Below are 20007 nucleotides of genomic sequence, written 5' to 3' on the forward strand. Positions count from 1 at the left end.
AGTCAATTTTGTCACATCTAAACAAAACACAGCTAGATTTAAAATCCAAGCTGAGAGCAACAAGGATTTACTGCATAGCACAGGGAACTATATTCAATATCTTGTAATAACTTATAATGGAAAATAATCCAAAAAATATGTGTGTGTGTGTGTGTGTGTGTGTGTGTGTGTGTATATATATATATATATATATAAACTGAATCACACACAAGAAATCCAAACTGATAATTCGTTATCAAATTTAAATCATTCATTGTTATTGTTATTACTGGTCCTTATTTACCATTTAAAACTTACTTAGATTTGTTTACTAAGCTTTATTAGTATATCTTCTTCTTTCACACTCCACTTTTTGACTCCCTCCCTCCCTCTCTTTCTTTCTTTCTCAGAACAATGTTTTGAATGCACAGAAAATACATACATCACACCTACTATTTGTTACTGTTTTACCATTTCCTTCATTGTCTTGGACTTCTGCATGTTTTGGATGATTATCAAAGGTCTGTCTGTTCACCTTTTCATTGAGAATCCTTACTTGCCTGCCAAGCCTGCTTTTTGTTATTACTCAGCACGTGTGTATATGCTTCTGATAGCCATGTGTCAGCAACTTGACTTCTGGGTGTAGGGACCCCTATCTCTAAGGGGGCTCTGCCCGTGGGGCTGCTCCATTTTTCTCCTCCCAGTGACCACGCTTACTGCTTTATCCTTCCTCAAACATTTACTCAAAACCACTCAGCCATAAAAAGACAACAACAACAAAAAAAGGAATCCTACCAGCTGATTTGATTACAGAAACCCAATTAATTTCTTCCCCACTTTACAAGAATTAAGAAGTCTTCAAGATATACAAAAGTCAAATTCTTAGAATGGCCAGTCTTTGATCAACACTTTTAACTGACTGTTATTTTTTATCTTCATTCAGTTAGTCAACCTGTAGTTTTAGTTTTGTGCTCACAGTGTGGAAAAAAACCCATATCACTGAGGATCCAATTTTGAAAATATAAACAAATAAATGAATTTTAAAACTCTCTGCTAATAAAAATAAAATCATTATAGAGAATTTATTTGAAAAAAATAATCTACCTCTCAGTTCCTGGACTGATGTTTAGAAAGATTATGAGGGTCAAGTGAATAACTGATCTGAATCTCAAATACATACTTAAGACATTCTTAATAAAGATGAATGATGGTTGAGTTTATTAATTTCTAAGGGACCAAGAGACCAATACCGATATGTTTCTCCACATACAGATTTTCAAATAGTCCTATACATTGGTCTAGTGTAAACACTCACTTGTGCAAATATTTCTAATAATAGCTCAACATTTAGTATTACAGCTTTCAGAAGTTCGATTAATTAACCTGCTGATTCTCAATGTGGCAGTCCAGAAATTGGCATTCATTAAATGGTTTAAGTAAATTCACAGAACTAATCAGTAAGAGATTAACATCTATTAGTTGACAACTGAGTTGTTTCTAGGTCTCTGTTCAGATTAACTAGGTTTGGATTAGACAAGACAAAGAAAAAGCATCACAGAATGAGAATCTGCTGGCTGTGAAGAAAAAGGTGACACACCAGCAGTAAGTGTAAAACTCTATTATCTTGGGCAACAAATTTCAACTCATAGCTTCCCTAACTGGACTGTAATGTGACCTGGGTGTCTCACAAATCTGCCCCAATGTCTACCACAGCCAGCTCTGTGCATTTGTCAGGGCTGACTTGCATGGTTGGTCCTGGGTATGTAGACTCTGACTGTGGTAAATGTTTTCTCTGTCACACTACTCCATAATAACTACAAATTAGAGTTCTTAGATTTACACATTTCCAAAGGTTACAGAAGTAGCATACTAGACACATACCCATATTTTAAATGAGCATAAAGAGTTTGAAAGAAATGATATTTCAGTTTTGCCATGTTCATTAAAAGAGCCAACTTGAATCTTACTGCTCTGAGCTGTAAGAATACTATACATTATTCATTCTTATTTAATGCCCAGAATGAGAATCAACCTTTACAATTTCTCTTAATCTGACTGACATGGGTCAGAACTTCACACTTGGAAATTTAGCTTTAAACGTTTTCAGCTCACATCAATCTCCAGGGTAACTTCCCAATGGTGTTTTTATTGAGAGTATCTGTAAACAATAGCAAAATTCCACTTATACATAAAATACCACCATCCTATCTCCTGCAGGTTAAGTATATACATCCACACACATGGGCTCCAGGGTCTCATGAGACTGCAAATATAGTGTCAGCCAGGGCTGGGGTTTTATCTGAGGGCTCATGCAGGAAAAGATCTGCTCACTTCATGGTTGTTAGAGGGATTCATTTCCTCCTAGGGTATTGGACTGAAGGCCTCAGCTTCTAGCGGGCTGTTGGCTGGAGGCCACCTGAATTCATTGCCATGTGGTTCATGCCTCTCTCTCCCCCCACGGAGCTACTTGCTTTATCAAAGCCAAGAAGGGCGAGGGTCAGCTAGCAAGATGGAAGTTACAGACTATGTAATGCAATCAGAGAACCCAGAACCTTTGATATACTCTACTGGTTACAAACAATACAGATCCAGTCCCTACTCAAGGACAGGGGATTAGACAAAGCATAAACGCAAGGAAATAAGGAACACTGGGGGTCACTATGCAACCTGTCTGCCATAAAAGAAAAAGTTGAGTGATGGAAAAAAAGACCTAGAAGATTCAAGAATCGAGATGATACATTAGAATATAATTACAGGTTTCAGATACAGTTTCAGATTAAATGAAAAGCTGAATAACAAGTTGGTAATAAAAGTATTCCACTTTAAAAAAACATACATTTAAGTTTTATATTAAATAGTATTCACACACTTACATTTCTCTAAATGTTATTCGCCATTAATTTGAACTAACACGTATGTATTGCATTGATAACAAATGATTATGACTGTCGTTTAAGCTCCAAAATGATTCTTGAATTATTAAGAGAACAATACTGATTTGTATTGTTTTAGCATTGACTTTTTATTACTGAACCATTATTTGAAGTTGTTCATCCATGTGTAAATCCAATAGAGAATTAAATGATTAAACACACAGTGGGAGTTTTTCAGTATAAAACTTGCAGTTTAATGTAAAAGAAAAGAAAATGACATTAAGAAAAACTTGTAGTTAGGGGAAATTTTTATTGTTCCAATTCCTCTTTCCAGGACAATCAGTATATTTAAGCACAAAACCATGGGATAAACAGTCGTTCACTACAGTAAGAGCCCGAATTGAAAGACCTTGTGTGTGTGTGTGTGTGTGTGTGTGTGTGTGTGTGTGTGTATTCTGATAGCATTTTGTGAAAACTTTTGATTATTCAATTTTTTAGTTTTCTTTGCTCACTGGAATAATCTGTACTCTCAATATTTACCAAATTGCTTTCTTTTTCAAGTATTTCCATGTCTCTTTTATTAAATTAAATTATCACCTTTAATAAATATTTTCTTTTTGTATGTATTACAGACATTTTTGCAATTCTCACTTAGATATCTGTCTCTAAAATAATATAAACTGTACTAAAGATTACACCAAAAACTCTTAGAACTAGTAAACCAATTCAGCTAACTTTCAGTGTACAAAATCAACATAAAAAATTAGCTGCATTCTTACACACTAATAACAAATTATCTGCAAGAGAGATAAAGAAAACAATCCCATTTACAATAGCATCAAAAACAATAAAATATTTAAGGATAAATTTAACCAAGGTAAAAGTATATACACTGAAAATTATAAGACAATGATGAAAGAAACTGAAGAAGTTACAAATAAACGGAAAGATATCCTGTTTTCATGGATCAGAAGATTTAATATTGTTAAAATGTCCATGCTATCCAAAGCAATCTTCAAATTCAATGCAATCCCTATAAAAATTCCAAAGGAATTTCTCACAAAAATAGAAAAATCAATCCTAAAATTCATATAGGACCACAAACAGCCAAAGCAACTGTAAAAAAGAACAAATCTGGAGTCATCACACCTCCTATTTTCAAAATACAAAGCTATAGTAATCAAAACAGTATGATACTAGCATAGAAACAGAAACATAGACCAATGGAACAGAATTAAGAGCCGAGAACTAAACTCACACATCTATGGTCATCTAATATTTGACAAGGGAGCCAAAAGTACTCAATGGGGAAAGGATAGTCTCTTCAATAAATGGTGTTGGTCAAAATGGATATTCATATGCAAAGGAATGAAACTGGACCCCTATCTTACACCACTCACAAAAATTAACTCAAAGTGGATTAAAGACTTAAATGTAAGACCTGAAACCTTAAAAATCCTGTAAGAAAACATAGGAAAAAGCTCCTTGACATTGGTCTTGGCAATGATTTTTTAGATATGACATCAAAAGCACAGCAACTAAAGCAAAAATAAGCAAGTGGGACATCAAACTAAAAAGCTTTTGTAACGGAATAAACATCAACAAAATGGAAAAGCAACCTATAGGATGGAAAAATAATATGTGCAAACCATATATCTGATAAGGTGTTAATATTCAAAATACACAAGGAACTCATACAACTTAATAGCAAAAAAAATCCTATTAAAAAATGGACAAAGGAACTGAATAGACATTTTTCCAAAGAAAATATACAAATGGCCAACGGGCACATGAAAGGCACCTAACATCACTAATCATCAAGGAAATGTGAATCAAAACCACAAGCTATCTGGGGACTTCCTGGGTGGCCCAGCCGGTTAGACTCCACACTCCCAATGCAGGGGACCTGGGTTCGACCCCTGGTCGGGGAACTAGATCCCACATGCATGCAGCAACTAAGAAGTCTGCATGCCGGGCTTCCCTGGTGGCGCAGTGGTTGGGAGTCCGCCTGCCGATGCAGGGGACGCGGGTTCGTGCCCCGGTCCGGGAAGATCCCGCATGCCGCGGAGCGGCTGGGCCCGTGAGCCATGGCCGCTGAGCCTGCGCATCCGGAGCCTGTGCTCCGCAGCGGGAGAGGCCACAGCAGTGAGAGGCCCGCGTACCCCAAAAAAAAAAAAAAAAAAAAGAAGTCTGCATGCCGCAACTAAAGATCCTACACGCTGCAACTATACATGCTACAACTAAGACCCAGCACAGCCAAAATGAATAAATATTAAACAAACAAACAAAAAACACAAGCTAGCACTTCACATCTGTTAGGATGGCTATTATCAAAAAGACAAGACATAATAAGTGCTGGTGAGAATGTGGAGAAAAGGGAACCTTTGTGCACTGTTGGTGGGAATATAAATTGTCATATCCAATAATTATACATATATGTTATATATATGGTTTATATTATAAAACAATATTATTCAGCCATAAAAAAGAAGGAAGGCAATCCTGCCATCTGTGACAACATGGATGAACCTTGAAAGCATTACGCTCAGTGAACTAAATCAGGGAGAGAAAGACAAATACAGTAGCATCTCACTTATATGTGGAATCTCCAAAAACAAACTCATAGAAACAGAGAGCAGATGGGTGACTGCCAGGGCCCGAGGGATGGGGGAATCTGGACCCTTCTTTCCCAGGATCAAGATATTTAAGATTCTGGGGGAGGGGCAACAAATCTAGCCCCTTCAATGTAATAAAAAAAATCCCATTGCAAGCGAGGTCCTGAAAATGTTAACAGTAGACAATGTAACTCTCCACACTAGCAAACTGAAAACAAAACCCATCTGATCACCTTAATCGATTCAGAAAAAGCTTTTGACAAAATTCAATGCCCATTCTTGATTAAAAACTCTCACCAAACTCAAAACTTCTTCACCCTGAAAAAGAGCATCTACAGATAAATTATCAAATAATGGTATGATACTATAACTGATGAAGAAAAGACTGAATGCATGTGTCCTAGGATCAGGAAATGACATGGCCCTAACCAGTGAACAGGAAAAATAAGGCAAGAAGATAGATAAAAGACATAGAGACTGGAAAGGGAAAAAAAAAAAAAAACATTTGTAGCTGACATGATTGCCTATGTAGAAAATCAAAAAAACCCTACAAAACAGAACTATAGCTAAGATGTGAGCTAAGAAAGGGCACAGGATTCAAGGTCAATATATACAAATTCAATTGTATTTCTTGTAATAGTAATAGATAACTGGAAACTGAAATTTAAACAAGAGAGTACCGTTATAATTTGCATCAAATATTTAGGGATAAATTTAACAAAATATGTGCAAGATTCACATGCTGAAAATTATGTAATCTTAATGAGGTAAATAAAAAACCCTAAGTATTAAAAAAAAAACCACACCAAATTTAGGAATCAGAAGACTTAAATAGATTCAATGCAATACTGATCAAAATCCCTGTAATTTTTCAGTAGATATCAGTAAGCTGATTCTAAAATACACACTGAAAAATACAAGGACCTAGATTAGCCAAGATAATTTTGAACAAGAAAAACCAAGTTGGAAGATTTACACAATCTAATGTTCGGTTGCTACAACACTGCAATAATCGACACAATGTGATACTGGCCACATGATATATGTATCAATCAACGGAAAAAAAGAATCTACACAGAAATAGACCCACAAATATATGGTCAAATGGTTTGATAAAGGTGCTAAGACATTCAATGGAGAAAGGATAGTCTTTAAAACAAACGGTAGTGAAACAAATGGACAGCCCCATTAAAAAAAAAAAACAGAAAGAAAGAAAGAACAAACTTTGGCCCATAACTCAAATCACATGCATTAACGTGAAATACATCATAGATCTAAATATAAATCTATAAAACTTCTAATAGAAATCATAGAAGAATGACTGTGTGACCTTGAGTTTGGCAAACTCTTCTTATGTAGGACAGAATATGCATGAATAACGTAAGACAAATTAGTATAACTATCAAAAGTAAAACCTTTAACGTTTCAAAAGATACTATTAAGAAAATGAAAAGGCAAGGAACACACAGGGATGAAATATTGGTAAACACATAGGTGATAAAGGACTTTACGATGATTATATATAGCTCTTCCACAACTCAGAGCGAGAAAGCAAGCATTCCATTTAAAAATTGGCAAAACATTTACACAGACACTTCACTGAAGTAGAGATACGCATAGGAAAATGAGCACATGGAAAGGTCCTCAACCCAGCACGGAAATGCAACTCAAAAGGAAGATGACCAACTGTCACACCGATTAAAATGGGGAAATCCTAAAAACATGGCTAGAAAGATATGGAGCAACGAGAACCCTCAGACACTACTGCTGGGAGTATAAATATTTACAAAATAGAAAAATAATTCGGTAGTTTCTTATAAAGTTAAAAATATATTTACCATACGACCCAGGAACACTACTCTTAGGTATCACCTAAGACACATGAATAAACATGTCCAGGAAAAACTTATGAGTGGCTACAGCAGCTTTCTCTGTAATTGCCAAAGACTGGATAGTACCTAATGGCCATCCTGTGGTGAGTGGTTAAACAGCTATGGTGCTTTCGACAGTTCAGGGATAATAGGAAATCAATAACTAACATGTAAAACGTGTACAAATCCCCAAAGCTTTAAACTATGTGAAAGGAGCCAGACTCATGAGGACATGTACTATATAAATTCAATTATATGACATTCTGAACTCTGCCAACTCACAGGGACAGAACTCAGATCAATGGTTGCCAGGTGCTGGTGGCAGGAGGTGATTTATTTCAAAGAAGCAGGAGAATCATTTTTGGTGTGACCGAAACATTCTAAATCGTAATCATCATCACGGTTACAGGACTGTCAACATGGGTCAAAATTCAGAGAACTATGCACCTAAAAATGGAAAATGTTATTGAATTCAGATTTTACCTCAATAAAACTGACCTGAAAATACTCAGGTAAGTCAGATTTTGCATGCCTTCAAATCATCAAGGAAGAATTATTCAGCAAATTTAATACGTACTACTAAGTTTCATCAAATTTATGTAACTTTGTCAGAATGCTCTGAATATTCATGGTACTTAAACGGCAATTTCAGTTACTCATTAACTAAAAACCACTAGGCCACAAACAAGCTGGTGTTACAAGATAAACCGAGGCACATTAGAACTTAGAAGAGTTCATCTCAGCAAACATCCATTTAAATCAGGCAGCACCAAACCACGTGTGGTTAGGAGTGCCTCAGGGACAAGCTAGGGGTAAGGTTTTTATAGAGAAGACACAGGAGCAAAGCGGAGCAGAGCAATCATTTGATGGGATGGACCTTAAACTATATTTGGGAAGCACAGCTGGTCATCTGTGATCATTTGTTCTTAAGTTTCACGTTCTCCATTGAAGCGCCCGGACTTCAAGTCGGCCCAAGCATCGGAGCAACCCCAGTCTGACGGTCTCCTTGTTCATTACTGTAACATGAGTTGCCAGAAAAATGCACCACAGAATTAACGATGAATGAGGATTAACAGTGTATGCTTTTTCCATTATTTTTGACAAGAACACAAAAACCTGTGCGTATTCACAGCTTTTAGCCTTATCACCTGCAAAAGCGAGTCTGTTTTTATTTCCCTTTCTCTAGGAGGTGGGTCAAAAAGAATCTTGCTGTGATTTAGGGGCAGGACAGGAACAAAGACGCAGACGTAGAGAATGGACTTGAGGACACAGGGAGTGGGAAGCGTAAGCTGGGACGAAGTGAGAGAGTGGCATGGACATATATACACTACCAAACGTACAATAGATAGCTAGTGGGAAGCAGCCACATAGCACAGGGAGATCAGCTCAGTGCTTTGTGACCACCTAGAGGGGTGGGATAGGGAGGGTGGGAGGGAGACGCAAGAGGGAGGGGATATGGGGATATATGTATATGTATAGCTGATTCACTTTGTTATACAGCAGAAACTAACACAACATTGTAAAGCAATTATACTCTAATATAGATGTTAACAACATAACAACAACAAAAAAGTGAGTCTGATATGGCTCAATTCTGGGCCCTTGAAGTGTGGAGTCATACCATGCCCAGGATCGGCTGGCTGGCTGGACCTCTGAAAGGGCACAGAACTGGAACACAGTTAGAAAAGGTAAATGTGAAGTAGTCTGGGAGAATTTACAGGGAAGGAACAAAGAAATGTAGCGGCACCTGACGTGCATCTGTGTACCTCTTGTGTGTGTGAACTGGATCCTGCTTTGGCGATCCTTAAGAGAATGAAGAAAAGGTACAAATTTCATCAAATATTGCTCTGTTGCTTCTTTATCCATCTAACAACTTCATTATTTATCTTCCATACGGGAATATCTTTGACGGTATGATCTTTATTTGACACTGATTTGTAGTGGCTTAGCTTTGCACTGGTGATTCTGCCAGTAAACAAGGCATATGCACGACAAACATAACATGCATACAAGACAATTCGTCCGTGCCCTGGAAGAACGTAGATTACACTTGCAATGGAGAAGGTGGTTACAGACAAGGAACCAGATGGCACGATAAAGACTAGGACAGAAATAAGTACAGGATTCTGAGGGTTCTGTGGAAATGTTACTGCACAGAGAAAGACTTCTAGAGTGGATGCCAAAGGACAAAGGCAATTAGGAAGATGAGGAATTGATGAACAGCTTGTAGGCCGGTCCAAGTTCATGTCTAACACCTCTGGTCTGGACAGTATGACTGGATGGTAAGAGATGAGAAGAGGACTGTTGAGATCTGGACAGAAGAGGTGAGTATAGAGATTTGGTCATGGAAGGTCCTATGTTCCTAATAAGGGGTCCTTCTAAAGTCTGGGAGGACTCACTGAGAGATTTTAGCAAGGGAGGGACATGGTCCAATTTGTGCTTTAGAAAGACTAAAGAGACACAAAGGGATGGAATGGGATCAGGGAAATTGCTTCAGAATTGAGATGTCCTTCCCCCCAAACTGGGGAGGGATAATAGGGCGGGCTGGATGTGGGACTGTGTGAGAAACAGTCGAGGACACCCACCATGGCTCCAGAGGCAGTAGTGACGGTCCCAGTAACAAACCACTCACTACGCTGAGGGCTACCTTGGGCAGTGGGGACACTTCAGGAATATGTTCCCCTGAGGACACTATAATTAGCTCCACGTCCCCGGTGGGGAAACTGAGCACAGAGACGGTCCCATTCGTGGGTTCCTGCCCGAGAGCTGCACACCCACTACCGGGCGGCGCACCACTCACCGGCACATGCCGGGCGCACCTGCTCACCTGGGACGCCGCAGGCCCGGATGCTGACCCCGGGCCCGTCTACCTGACGCCCACCTGCCCTCTGCTTCCGCGTCCCCAGCCCGCCCGGCTCCGAGGACACTTTAACCCGGGTCCCCAGAGGTGAGTGGCCGCCGCAGCGGGTCCCCTCGTCCTCGAGGCCTGCCAGGCGACCTGCGCAAGGACGGGTGCCGAGGCAGAGGCTGCGGGGACCTGTCTGGAGCCGTGACCCACGCCCGGGGCCGGGGGACGGCGAAGGGCCTACCTGGAGAGCCGGGCCGGCTCCGCGGACGCGTCTCCGCCGTGTCCTCCTCCGGGGGCGGCCGGGGGCCCACAGCGCGGGAGGAGCTGGGCGCCGACCTGGGCCGACTGGGCCGGCCTTGGGCCCGGCTGGCTGCGCTGGACCGGTCCCCGGCCTGTGGAGGCCGCACTGCCCCTCGACGGATGGAGCGAGACCACTCTGAGGCCCGAGGAAGGGGCCTCCCGGGCCCAGCGGAGGGCTGCTCCTGGAGGCCCCGGGAACCACTGACGCCCCAGGCGCCCGACTGGGCCTGCGCATCCCCATCGCCGAGCGGCCTGTGCCGCGGCGCCACCTCGCGGCCGACACCGGGCTGTACCTTCTGCTGACAAAAATATTTAAAATTTTACTACCGTAGAGTAATTACTTCTAGTTGGTAAGATTTGGAATGACACAGACAATATTGGGCATTTGTAAACAATCTCTCCAAACTCCTGTATGACAATGTGAAATAATTTCACATATGTGAACATTTGATGCAAAACCACATGTACGGGCCTGAGACTCCCATCCTTAGAAAGGCCTGCTTTCCTAGTGTGGCAACTGGGCGTTGGACTAGGAATTCGAATTCCTTACACGGATGTGGAACTTTATCTAAGTGATAAATATGGCTCACTGTGACTTAATTCTTTGTACAAACAAATGCTTTATACCAAGTGCCCACCTTCCTTCCGGGAGTCTGGAGTTTTGGTACCTGCCTGGTGACGGTGCCGATGTGCTCTGTACCCGGCAGAAACCGTGAGTTTCTCCGGCAGGCACACCTGCATGTGTTGTCGCAACGCACTGCTGGAGGAATAAGCTAGTCTGTGTCCTGTGGGCTGTGCCACATGTGCCTTTTCCCTGTGCTACCTCTGCCTTGTAGCCTTTGGCTGGAATAGCATTTACCTGTAAGTGTAACTACACGCTGAGCTCTGAGAGTGCTTTTCACAAATCACCAAACCGAAGGTGACATGGGGACCAAAACGCACACACACATCTTTAACATTACTTGAAAAAAGAGAATAAGGAAACTAAAAGATGACTGTGATGAAAAAGAAGAAAAAATGACAATAAATACCAGCGCCTCCCTCCCACATGCCCACATCCTAAGCCTCCCACCACTGAGCACGACGCAGAGCAGAGATAGCCAGGACTCCACAAGCACGAGGAATAGAGCGGGAACACGAGTGAAGGGGCCTCGGGGGAGTCGGAGGAATCACCAGAACGATTAAATTTACCCCAAATTTGAAAATGCTAATATATACACAATCTATACATATATTGTATCTATAATATGCATATACATGTATATTACCTGCCTATATATATTTGTAAGCAGATCAGATCACAAACCTGAAAAAAAAGGATTCCAAAGTCCTGATATCACAGTAGTATTTAAGGTCAAAGGAACTAAAAGTAAGAGGAAGTGATACTGTTTAACGTTAAATGCAGAAATCCACAATGAAGACAGAACGCCTGTGAATACTGATGCATTAAGTACCGCAACAACGATCCTTCGGAAGTAAAAACTACAGGCAATGTGAGAAGACTTAGAAACACACTAACAGGAGACTTGGAACATACTATTTTCAGTTTAAGACATCAACTGGACAGAAATAAGTAAGCAGATAAAAGATTTAAACAACATTATCACTAGGGTGGGTCTTATAAACATACACTGAATTCTACATTCATATAGTAGAGCAAACATATTATAAAATTTGATGCTATAACACAAAGAAAATGTAAGTAATTTTCATTAATTAGAAATATTACAAACAGCCCTCTCTGGTCACAAATGCAGTAAGTTGAGATGTACTAACAAAAATAAGCTGCTTTATTTATTTTTTAGTAAATAATTTTTTTTACTAAAAAATTATTAAATACCATCTGGACAAAGGAGGAATAACAGCTAAATTTAGAGAATTTTAAAAATTTTGTCCAGGATATATTATTTTTCAGAATCTACAAGACGCACTTAAAAATTAATCAAAGGAAAACGTACTGCCTAAGTACTTTGTCAATAAAAATGAAAGGCTAAAAGAAATTCCCAACTCAACATGGTATTTTAAAAAAATGACAAATTAGACCAAAGAGAGCATAAAGAATGATAATAAAAATAAACACACAAATTAATGAGGAAAATAAAAGAGTAGATTTTATTAATAAATTAATTTCTTAAAACAGCAAAATAGACAAACCACTACTTAACTTAATCAAGGGAAAAAAGTAGAAAGCACAGATGCACAAAATAATAAATGACAAGGTGGAAATAACTATTGAAAATGAAGGCATTTTAAAAAGTCATGAGACTATTTTGATGATTTCTATGGAAATTAATTTGATGTGTTCTAGAGGAAATGGAGAGTTTCCTAAGAAATTACACTGTTTGGGAGGTTAAACAGACCAGTTTCCACAGAAGAAATAGAGAAAGTTGTGAAGGAACTCCTCTACAATAAACACTAGGCTTAGAGAGTTTATCAGAGGACTTCTACCAAAACTTAAAACAAATTTATTCCCAGTACCCTATAAATTATTTTAGAACATTAAAGAGGAAGAAAACTTTTGTAGTTCTTTTTACAAGGCAAATATGACCTAACCCAAATAAAGACAGTACAGAGAAATAAAGGTACAGACCAATATCCTTCATGAATGTCAATATAAAAATTCTAAGCAAAATCTTAGCAAATCCTTTATGACTGAAAAAATAATGTTCCACAACCAACTTGCATTCCAGGATTAAAGTTTAGTTCAATATTAGAAATCCAGTAATATGATATAAAATATTAGCAAAACTAAGGAAAAAATATATGATAATCTCCATAGATATGGAGAGAACCTTTGCCAAAACTCAGCACTTATTTATGATAAAAACACTATGAAAATAGGAATTGTGGGATACTTTTCTTAAACATCATTATATTATTACATATGTGTGTATCTAGATAGATGTATATACATATATGTGTGTGTATATATTTTTATATCTTAATCCTAAAGCTAGTGTCTCATTTGATATTTTGGAGGAAAAAAAACTGCTGGGGCTTCCCTGGTGGCGCAGTGGTTGAGAATCCGCCTGCCGATGCAGGGGACACGGGTTCGTGCCCCGGTCCAGGAAGATCCCACATGCCGCGGAGCGGCTGGGCCCGTGAGCCATGGCCGCTGAGCCTGCACGTCCGGAGCCTGTGCTCCACAACGGGAGAGGCCACAACAGTGAGAGGCCCGCGTACCGCAAAAAAAAAAAAAAAAAAAAAAAAATTGCAACAGCCTTCTTTTTCAAATATGGAAAACCTGATCCCTCAATGTACAGCCAACAAAAGGACAAAAACACCATAAGCAAAATCAAACGATAAGTTACATTCTGGGAAGAAATATTCTCAACATACACTGAGGGCAAAGAGCTAAGACCCCTAATATATTACAAAGAACTCTTAAACATTGTGGACAAAGAAGCAAAACCCAACAGAAAATGTAAACATGTAATGGGCAGACAGTTCACAAAAACAGATAATAATGGTCTTCAAACATATGAACAAACTCACTCATTTTTAAAGAAATTAAAATAACACTGAGATAGCATTTCTCACCTATCAGACTGATACAAATCTTTAAAAATTATATGACAACACATTCTGCACCGGAGGCTGTGAGAAAACAGCTGTCCCACACATCACTGATGAGAATGCTGATTGTTTCAGCTCATCTCAATAACTAACGAAACCCACCAACCAAACAAAAAATCAACATATGCACTTAACTTTTAACCCAGCAATCCTACTTCTACGAATCTACCCTGAAGATACACCATCAATAAGACAGAAATACAAATGCACAAGGCTATTCATGGCAGCATTGTTCGTAACTGCAAAATATTGGAAAAAACCTGAATTCCCATGTATGGGAAGGGGTTTAAATAACTGATAAACTACAGTGCATTTACATAATGGAACACTATTCAGAAGTTTAAAAAAGAAAAGATCTTCATAAACTAATATGAAGTGATTTGATCAGGGCAAACTCTTCAGTGAAACAAAGCGCAAAGAAGCATTTATAGCATACAATCCTACCAAAACAGTAGATATAGTAAATACACATGTATCTGCTCATGTACCTGAAAGAAACGTAGGAAGGATAAATCAGAAAGTATAGCAATTGGTAAGCTATAGGAAGCAGGTGGGAAACAGGTAGAAAGCAGAAATACTTTTCTGAGTGTACTTTTTTGGATAGCTTGCAACCACAGGAACGTTCCAAGTATCTTTCACGTACTTAAATGAGGAATTAAAAACAACCAGCATGTGAGGTGAACCAAAAATGAAACATAAACATTAACAAATGAGCCTAACTCTCGCACAAATAAATAACATTACTGCGCGGAAGCGGAAGCAGATAGATGAGAGTAGAAAACAGTATCTTGGCTGAACACAGTATCTTTGGCTGTACAGCTAAAGATAAAAACAGCTACACACAGATGATGTTGTGCAATTAGTAATGTGTTTCTCACAGGGATCTGGATCAACAGTTCTGAAACTTTACGTGTATGCTGAAATTCAACAAATCAGTAAGCACAATGTAGATAAAAAGAACTGGGTTTCTCCTACACTGTTGGTGGGAATGTGAATTGATACAACCACTATGGAGAACAGTACAGAGCTTCCTTAAAAACTAAAAGTAGAACTACCATATGACCCAGAAATCTCACTACTGGGCATATACCCTGAGAAAACCATCATTCAAAAAGAGACATGCACCACAATGTTCATTGCAGCTCTATTTACAATAGCCACGACATGGAAGCAACCTAAGTGTCCATCATCAGATGAATGGATAAAGAAGACGTGGCACATATATACAGTGGAATATTACTCAGCCATAAAAAGAAACGAAATTGAATTATTTGTAGTGAGGTGGATGGACCTAGAGTCTGTCACGTAGAGTGAAGTAAGTCAGAAAAACAAATACTGTATGCTAATGCATATATATGAAATCTAAAAATAAAAAAAAATGATACTGATAAACCTAGTTGCAGGGCAGGAATAAAGAGGAAGACATAGACAACGGATTTGATGATATGGGGTGGGAGGGCAAAGCTGGGGCGAAGTGAGAGGAGCATCGACATATACACACTACCGAATGTAAAATGGTTGGTGGTGGGAAGCAGCGACATAGCACAGGGAAATCGGCTCCGTGCTTTGCGATGACCTAGAGGGGTGGCATAGGGAGGGTGGGAGGGAGGCTCAAGAGGGAGGGGATATGGGGACATGTGTATGCATATGGCCCATTCGTTTTGTTGTGTAACAGAAACTAACACAGTACTGTGAAGCAATTCTACTCCAAAAAAGAGCTATTAAAAAAAAATAAGAAGAACTGGGTTTGTTATTGTTGGAGGATGAATTTACAAATAAGAAAAGGATGGGCTGCCAGAAGGAACCTTGTGATCTTGAACTGGAGTCTTTAGTGACTATGTCCTCTTCAGACGTACATATGTACACAAACACACGCATATCACAGAGAGATGATACAGAAACACAGATGTGTGTATATGAAAGGGTTAGAACATACACATGTATGTCGTAATTGTCTGTTGAGGCAGCCTAAAAGCAATGACATACCGTGATTTCTCTGATCTTAAAAAGTAAATAAAAAGTTATGTCCCGACCTAACATCTCTAAGTTTGCCTGCTCCCTTTTGTAGTAAAGCTCCTTGGCAGAGCTGTCTATACTTGCCCATGTTCAATTTCTCTCTTCCTGTCCTCCATTAAAGCCTCCCATTCTGGCTTTCATCCTTGACCACTTGAAACGGGAAAAAAAGCTCTTGTCCAGGTTATCATTAACAGCTGTGTTCTGAATTCCACGGTCAGTCTCCCATCCACACTTTGACTCATCCGCATCATTTGACCACCTCCAGAATTCCAAGGGTCTGTAAACAACTGTGTTTTCAACATCTGTACTTGAATATTTAACATAGGTATCCCAAACAGACTCTTTTTAAATTAATATGTTTATATTGAAGTACGGTTGATTTAAATATTATATTGGTTTCAGGTATACATCATAGTGATTCAATATTTTTATAAATTGTAAAGGCAACTGTCTGCCCTTCCCCTCAAAACATGGTCCTCCTGCAGCCTTCACCCTCTAAACACAAGGCGGCTCCATCCTCCAACATGTTGAGGCCAAGGAGCACGAAGCTATTCTTTTTTTTTTTTTTCTCGGTACGCGGGCCTCTCACTATTGTGGCCTCTCCCGTTGCGGAGCACAGGCTCTGGACGCGCAGGCTCAGCAGCCATGGCTCACGGGTCCAGCCGCTCCGCGGCATGTGGGATCCTCCCAAACCGGGGCACGAACCCGTGTTCCCTGCATCGGCAGGCGGACTCTCAACCACTGCGCCACCGGGGAAGCCCATGAAGCTGTTCTTGATTCCTCTGGGTGTCTCAGCCCATCAGCAGGCGTGTAGGATCTAAAGAATTCTCATCTCTACCATCACAAAAACCCTAATCCAAATTGTCTTCACTCATCTGCTTACTGGAATAAATCCCATCCTGGATTTTTATCCTCCCCAGGCCAACTCAGGAGCCACGTAAACTTTTCTAAAGTAAACTTTATACTGAATATCACATCTTGTGACTCAATGGATTTTGCAAGGTGAACACCCTCGACTTACCATAACCCAGATGAAGCCATGAAACGTGGGATCCAGCACCACTTCCACGTAAGTAATGGTAAGCTAACTTGCCTCGACAGGTAAGGTTTTTCAGGTTTAAATTCTATATAAAGGGAATCATAAATGTCCACTCTGGTATGTGGCTTCCTCAGAGCAAAATTGTTCCTGAGATCTATCCAGGCAGTTCTGTTGTAACAGGCACTAACGCTTTCTCATTAATGAATATATTCCATTGTATGGATACCCCAACGCTTACTTGAACCTTTGATTTATTTCCAGTTTGGAGCTACTCTGAATTATTTTGTCATGGGCACATGTATGAATATCTTCTGCCTGACACATATATGGTTCTCTTTATGGTACTTTCGAGAAGTGGAAACCTGGCCCAGAAAGTGGGAACGATTTCAGATTTAGTAGAAACTATGAAACTTTTTCCAAAGTGGTTGTGGTAACTGATCTCTCACCAGCGGCCGCTTCTCATCCTCATGAACAGTTGGTATTTTCAGTATTTAAATTTAAGCTACTTTGGTGGGGTTTAATTTGCCTTACTCCAGCAATTAAAGAAGTCAGTATTTTAAGGCATTTATTGGCCATATGGAAATCTTCTTTTGCCTATACTGGTATTAGGTGACCTGTTGTTTACAGGCATTTGTAGGAGTTCTTTATGTATTGTTTCTGTGTCTTTTGTCAGATATGAGTATTACTAATATCACATCCTGCTCTCTAGATAGAAGTTTCACTCACTTAATGGACTGGTAAAAAGCATCACTTTTGAATGATAAAAAGCATCAGTTTAGTATAATTTATTGGTATTTTCCTTTATGTTAATCTTTTTTTAATCCTATTTAAGAAATACTTATTGAAGTATCTGGAAGAGATTTTTATGTATAATTTCACTTGTCAAAATTCTTTAAAATGAATATCAAATTGACATCATTTATATCCAATAGCTTGTCTGTGCTGCACTGCAGAGGCGTGATTGTCATCAATCAAATGACAGAATATTTGGGGGCTTTCTATTCTGTTCCATCCATTTACTTACCCCTGTGCCAATGCTACATGGTCTTAATAATTCTACCTATATAATAAGTCATAAATCTTTCAACTTGGTTCACCTTGTTCAAGGTTATCTTGGTTATTCTTGACCCCTGAATTCCAGTAAGAATTTTAGGATGAGTACGCCAATGTCGACAAATACATAAATAAAGAAATAGGAACATACAAACAAACAAACTCACTTCTAGGATTTACACTGGAATTGCATCAGATGTTTAGACCAACATGTGGAGAACTGTCTTTACATATTAAGTGTTCCAATCCAAGAACTGCTGTCTCCCTCCATTTTTTAAGGTTTGCTTTAATTCATCTCAACTGCGTTTTATAGTTTTCTGTTTATAGGAGTCCACATCTTTGTTAGATGTATGCATAATTATTTGATGCTTTATAATATCTTATAAGTAGTGCCAGTTCAACATTCCATTTTCTATTTGTTTGCTGTTAGTATAAAGAAATAAAGTTTCATGCTGACTTTATATTGGCATTTGTGCTAAAGTTATGCATTCAATTCCTATAGATTCACATTCTTTCAGATTTTCTAAAAATCGTATTTTATTCCTTACTTTCAAATCCACGTGCCTTTCATTCCCATTCCATACTTTATTTTTCTCTCCCTGACCTCCTATGCAATTCTGAATAGAAGTGGTCAGAGGAGGCATCCTTGTTTCATTCTGTATGATAGAAGAAACATTTTCAGTAATTTACCATTGAGTACTATGTATAACATATTTTTTCTTGTGTTGTTCAAGGATCCTTACAAGACTGAGGCAGTGCTCTTTTCCTCATAGTTTGTTAACGTTTTACAATTACTAGCTTTGAATTTCACTGTATGCTTTTCCGTATGCACTGAAATGACCTTATGATTTTGCTTTTTTATTTACATAATGAGAAAAATCACAATTGACTATCAAGTGTTTAAAAAAAACTAAAAGAAATGCTTCCAGAAATAAACTCACATGATTTTGGTTTGATTTCCTCTTTATACCTTTCTAAGTTCAATTTGCTAGGTTTTTTTAGAATCTATTTTCATGTGAGCAATGGGCTTGTAAGTTTCCAGTTTTCCTTTCTTGTCATGTCCTTATCATATTGTGTGTTTGGAGTTGTTTTGTTTCATAATAGGTGTGGAAATATCCCCGTTTTTCTTTAGTTTTTATAAAAGAGCATGAGAAAGATTGCTGTTATTTCTTTTGTAAATGTTTGGAAAACCTCATTGGTGAAATCATCTGGTTTCTGATATAGAATTATTTAGATTTTCCTATTTATTCTTGAGTCAGTAATTGTATTTTATGCTTTTTCCATGAACTTGTCTACTTTACCTTAAAGTTTTAAGTTATGTGGCATAATATCTTCTCATGATTTTTCAATGTCTGCAAAAATTATGGTCCAAGTTTTATAATTCACTCTTAATTGTGCGTATTAATTTCTGCTTCATCTCTTTATCAGTCTTGCTAGAGTTTATCAATTTTTATTAAGGTTATCAAACAGTTAATTCTTACCTCACTGATTTTAATATTGAACATTATTTTCTGATTTTAGTCTGCTCTTTGCTTGATTATTTCCTTCCTTCTACTTTCTTTGGGTTCAATTTGCTGTTCTTTTTGAAAATTCTTGAAATGAGTACTTAGATAAATACTTAGATAAGTAGTAGCCTTTCTTATGTTGTGATATTTGCTTTTAGAGGCTTAAATTTCCTTTGACAATAGTTCTTGGTTTTTCCACAAAGGTTTTATAATTATATCTTCGTTAGTATTCTTTTAAAATCTTTATAATACTCATTTGGTTCTTCTTTTCCTGTAAAATTATTTTTAAACATTTTGGAGTTATATTATTATGTTCATAATGATTTAGTTTT

The sequence above is a fragment of the Neophocaena asiaeorientalis genome, unplaced genomic scaffold, assembly GCF_003031525.2.
Source record: "Neophocaena asiaeorientalis asiaeorientalis breed wild unplaced genomic scaffold, Neophocaena_asiaeorientalis_V1.1 scaffold16, whole genome shotgun sequence".
Taxonomy (NCBI): Eukaryota; Metazoa; Chordata; class Mammalia; order Artiodactyla; family Phocoenidae; genus Neophocaena; species Neophocaena asiaeorientalis.